Here is a 5,668-nt window from a genome sequence, read left to right as displayed (position 1 = left end):
AGAGCAGGACTGGCTCCCAGTGGCTATACGCACCCGCTTGTCCTGGCCCCTCACAGGAATCCCGTGGTTTCTGGGCGGGAGCCATCCAGCCAGGGGGTGGGAGGAGGCATGGCTGACGCTGGCTCAAGAGACAGGCAGCCAGCCTTGTGCCCCTTCCCTGGGGCTGATGACAGCCGCCGTGGATGGTGGGGCAGGTGCCATACGACCCTCAGGTGCCCGGGGCCCCTCAGCCTTCTCCCCCGGAGCTCTGCCATGCCCTCTCTCCAGGCCCCAGGTGGTCGGCAGGCACCCCTCAGCCTCACAAGCACTGGGGCACAGAGGCTGGGGTGGAGCAGAGAGCTGATGTTCTGCCGGGGTACACGGGCACCGGGCAGACGGCGTCAGAAGGAGAGTCGTGGGGACAGAAATGCCCGGAAGAGGTTAGACCGCCAGTAAGTGGCAGAGCCAGGACCGGAAGCCGGGTCGGTCAGATCTGAGTCTTAGGAAGGAGAGTCCTACAGAGTCACAGACCCCAGGCCTTCATCGGGCCTAGAATCGAGAATGCCTAGAATGCCAGCTCCGTGCCTGGACCAAAGCCATCGACACTGCAGTGTAACACTCATTATCATTTATCAAGCAGGTGCTTCACGTACGCATCTCATTTAATCACCCTCCGTGGAGGGCATTTCACAGGTGAGGAAGCTGAGTGGAACCAGAGCCTGCTGGGTGGCTCCCTGCAGGCTGGGCCCTCCGGAGCCCCACAGAGCAAGACCAGCCCTCTTCCCCACCCCAGCCCTTCACACTCCCTTAGTGACGATCACTTTTCTGGCTCTCAGTGGGCTTGTGGTCATTTGGGATCTTCAGATTGTTTTCTGGATGAGACGGCGCTTGCTTGAGGTCACCCAGCAAAGTTCAGAAAAGGGGCTTGAGTGGATCTCTGTCCTCAAGAAGGTGTCCCCACCACAGTAGAGTTCCTCCTTCAGGCCTTTGCTGACTCCTTGGTCCCCAGCTTCTCGGCATCCTCCTGCCCACTCCACTTTCGACGTCTGAACTCTCGGAGGCGTGACTGGTGAGGCTGGCCGCTTTGAGAACCAGCTCTGAGGCCCCCCTGCACCCTGTTCCAAGGTGTCTCTGAACCAAGCAGATGCTCAGGGACTCCTCGGGGAATCCCTGCCTGCCAACCCCTGCCTACCCTCAGCCGAACCGGGGCCAGGTTACCAGCTGCCCCACTGGGTCCTGGAGGAGGTAGAACGGATAGGAGAGAGACAGAAGAAAAAGGAGGGGAGGTGGGCAGAGAGGCAAGCAGAGGGTAGGCAAGGGTGGGGTCGGGGAGAGCAGCCGGTGCGGCACCCCCAGTCCTCGGGTCAGGCTCCTCGAGGGGCCCCCCTGTGCTCCAGCCCCTCTCCAACCTCCATGATGGGGGAAGAAGGAAGTTCAGGGCAGCCCCCTCCAGCCCAGAGCAAGCACAGCCAGTGCCTTTCCGCAGGCACTCTGGGAAGCGGATGCAAGGCAAATCGGCATCCTCTCCGGGCCCCCATTTCCACGGCCGGCCCCTGCCCCGTGGACTTTGCATAAGTCGGTCATGGTTCTCCATCGCTTTGGCAACCAGCGCCCACACAGGTGTGAGCATGTGGGCCCTGGACCGGCCTATGAGGGTGGCCTGGGCCACCATGCGGCATGCATGGGCGGTGTGTGCAGTCCTGAGGGAGAGCCGCAGCCTTGGGGTTCCCCTGGCATTTGTCCTCTGGACAGCCAGCGCCCAAGCCTCACCCACTCGCCCCTCTTAGGTGTGGTCATGGTAAGAGGGGACCTTGGAGATCACCTAGCCCCGGTGTCTCAGGAATCACGGCCTGAGCCACGTGACGCTCTGGATCTGGGAGCCCAGCTGCACTTGTTGGTATATGCCTTAGTGTCCAGGACTTTCATCAGGATCTCAAAAGGATCCTTGCCTCTGAAATTTTAAGATGCACTGAGTCCATTTTACAGATGGGGAGGCTGAGGCCCAGAGAATGGAAGCCACTGGTCCAAGCGTAGCCTTCCAATGGGGGCAGAGCTAACTTGGAAGCCAGGACTTCTGACTCTCCGTCCAGAGCTCCTTCTGCAGGTTTTGCTCTTCAGAGAGGATGGTCCATCCAGACTGACAGCCCACACTAAGCAAGGGGACCCCATCGTTCCTTCCTTCCTAGAGCCGCTAGGTCACCACCACTACCATGAGCCCCTGTTAGGGTCCTGGCTTCCTCCAATCCACGTATTCGCCATGTGGCTTTGAATCAGTCACGGTCCCTCTCTGAACCTCAGACTCCTCCTCTGAAAACTGGAGTGCTCACAGGAGCACCTCGAAAGGTGGTGAGAATAAAACAGAATGGCAGTGTGGCGGGTGCCCACACTGTCCCTGGTGTGGGGCGAGCCCTCCAAACATGTTAACCACAGAAATAACCTGGGTTCATTTTCACCATCCTCCTCCCGTGCTCCCTGGCTGCTGCCCCCACAGAGCGCTTGGCTGGCCCACACGTCCCCTTCTCCTTACCCCATCTTGGCGGCCGGCACAGCGTAGGGCATTGCAGAGCTGTCCCGATGTGCTTTGGACTTGATTGGAGTCCAGGGGAAATCAACTTGCTTTTCTGGCCTTTGGCAACTGGCTCGCTCCAGGCCTCAGTTTCTCCATCTGTATAATGGGTAGGTTTTGGAGCTCTGCAGGCCCTCTTAGCTCTGACACAATACTCCATGCTATGGATGGCACTGGTGCCCGGGGCACCTTCCAATGTGTGCTGCCCTCACGAAGGGCATGATTTCTGTCTCCAGACCGTGAGTCACGTCCTCTGTGTGTCCCCGCTATGGCCCTCATACCCGACTCAGCCCTGCCATGTATAGTGGGCTTGGCTAGGGGCCTCTGGATGAAAGGCTTTCTCAGCCACTCTTGTCCACCACGATATCACACCCGGAAGGCTCCAGTTAACTTGGATACTCTCCTACTCCACCATCCCCTTACCCCCAAGCTTTGCTAAATAACCCAACTTGGCTGGGAGTCTCCAGAACATTCCAGGGCCACCTGGTAACCAGCACGTTTACTTTCGCTCATCAAACTGATGCACACACTCGATGTGCCTGGAAGTGGTCCTTCCCAACACCTTGGCCTTGAGATGGGGCCTGCACTGGGGGAGGCTGGCACCAGGTCCCCCCAGCCCCATGGTGGGCATGGCAGGGACAGCGCCTGTGGGCAGCACACACAAGAAGCAGACAGCAGGAGGGCTGAAGGCGTGGCAGCCTGGGACCGATTTCTAGTGACCGGTGGCTAGGACTCAGCTTTCACTGCTGTGGATCTGGGTTCAGTCCCTGGTCGGGGAGCTAAGATCCCGCAAGTTGTGCAGCACAGCAGATAAATTCTAGCATCACCACTTATTAGATGTGTGATTTTGGGCAAGTTGCTTAACTGTTCAGTCTCAGTTTCCTCATTTTAAAAATGGGAGTAAAAATGACTGCTTGGCAGGGTAGTTGCACAAACTAAATGATACCGTACATATAGAGTGCTTGCACCATGCCTGGCACATACACCCCGGGAAGGATGCCATTCAGTTATAATCCTCATGATTTCCCGAGAGTCTGGCAGGGCAAGGGGCCACGGTCTCGGTGGCTCCCAGAAGGCCACTGCGGACCCCGTTCCAAGGAGGCCGGTGTGGCTGTAGCCTGAGGCACATGGCGCAGAGGAGAGCAGGGGAAGAGCAGGTGGGCTGGGGCCAGGCTGCGGAGGCCGCGAATGCCAAGGCCGGGGGCTCAGCCGTGCCCCTGCCGCAGTATGGTCCCGGGGGTGCTGGAGCCGAGGAAGGAGAGGCTCGGATCTGTCCTGAAGGGGCTGAAACTGTCAGGGTGAGGCAGACGGAGAGGTCTGGACAGGAGGTGGTGAGGGTGTGAGCTTGGGGCGAGGCAATGGGCAGGGGCCTGGAGAGAGCCAGTGGGACACGGGGTGCACGAGAGCTGGGGCTTTGCTGACTCGGAGCGTGGATGTGGCAGTCCAAAGCGGACCTCCCCAGCCTGCAGACGAGGACACTGAGGCCAGCGGAGGGCAGCGCCAGGCCCAGAGCCCGCCCGCCCGCCTCTTCTTTCATTCTATGGGTCAGGTCTCCCCCTCCGCCCACTGGTTTACCAGAGAGGGTGGCGGGCAGTCCCCAAGTCACACAGAAAATCCCGCGTCTTTCTGCGGCAGCAGGGGGCCTCTTCCTGTTGTTTTCAATGTGTGTGGCTGACCTCAGCCCGGGGAGGCCAGGGGGTGGGAGCGGTGGTCCCTCCGGAACCGCCACAGGCACAGCCGGCACCTCTCAGGGCGCCTGCGGGAAGCGTCGGGCTCTTTCAGCTGGGCTCGGTGGCCGCTCCCTTCATCACCAGAAAGGACCATCCCGCACTCTCTTCACCCTTCCCCGGGGCTGGCTGTGCGCCCTGCAGGTCGCATGCGCCGTTTTCCTTAATCCCCACACTGATCTCATGAGGCTGGAATTATCAGTCCTGTTTCGGTAGGAAACAGAGACTCAGAGAGGTCAAGTCCCCTGCCCACAGTCACACAGCACAGAGAGCGGACGTCCCGTCCAGGCCGGCTGGACTCATGTTGCCCCAAGGCTCCCGGAGTGCAGATGCGTGCGCCAGCAGGAGCCGGTCAGGGACGTGGGTCTGCTCCCGGGGGCCAGCGCTGATCCAGACGGGTCAGCACTGCAGCGCAGAGCAGAAGCGGTGTCTGTGAATGGGGCCAGGAAGGCTTCCAGGAGGAGGCACGGCTCCAACCGACTGAGGGAGGAGGAGCAGGACTTGGGGGCGGTGGGCAGGGGGACAGTGCTGGGCGTCCAATCCCCTCTGTCCCTTGGAGCCTCTTTCCCCCATGACCTTGGGCTCCAGGGGCAGGGCTGGGGCCTGTGACAGACCCGTCCTGTCTGGGCATTATGGAGCAGGCCCTTAAGGGATGTGTGCCTTGTTGGGACTAGCAAGGACCAAAACAGCCCTCGGTGGACGAGGATATCTGATCCAAGCAGGCTCCTGGTTTGCTGGAGCTCTCTTCCTTTATCTTATTCCTTGGGGGGAGTCACCTTCAACGTTAGGAATTTTTAACTTTCCTTTCTGCCACAACGCCTGCCCCTGGGTGCTGGATTGACAGGGGCACACCCAGGAGGGTCCCTCTGCAGAGCTGACCGATGGACTGTCGGGCTGACAGACGCCCGCCCCCTCGTCCCCCGCCCCCAACCTCCCAATCTCTGCCTGCTGTTGTGCTGCTTTTATCAAAAGCCAGGCCCTCAGGACGTCCCAGATGGTCCAGTGGTTAAGAATCCACCTTAGTGCAGGGGACGTGGGTTTGATCCCTGGTCGAGGGTCTGAGAGCCCACCTGCCGCAGAGCAGCTGAGCCGGAGTGCCACAGCTGAGCCCCCGCAACGCAACCAGAGAGTCTGGTGCTGTGAGGAGCGATCCAAAGATCCCACTTGGCTCAGTGACAGTCCTGCCTGCTGCAACCAAGACCCAACACAACCAAATAAGTAAATATATATATATATATATATATATATATATATTTTTTTTTTTTTTTTCTAAACAAGGCCCTTTTGATGTAACACGGCATGGAGGTTAAGATCCAGGCCTTGAGGTTTTGAACCCCAGCTCTCTTGGTTGTGCAACTGCCAGTGAGTTTCTTAACTTCTCTGTGCCTTAGTTTCC

The sequence above is a fragment of the Dama dama genome, chromosome 8 (genome assembly GCF_033118175.1).
Source record: "Dama dama isolate Ldn47 chromosome 8, ASM3311817v1, whole genome shotgun sequence".
Classification (NCBI taxonomy): domain Eukaryota; kingdom Metazoa; phylum Chordata; class Mammalia; order Artiodactyla; family Cervidae; genus Dama; species Dama dama.
Note: the sequence above shows the minus strand (reverse complement) of the source record.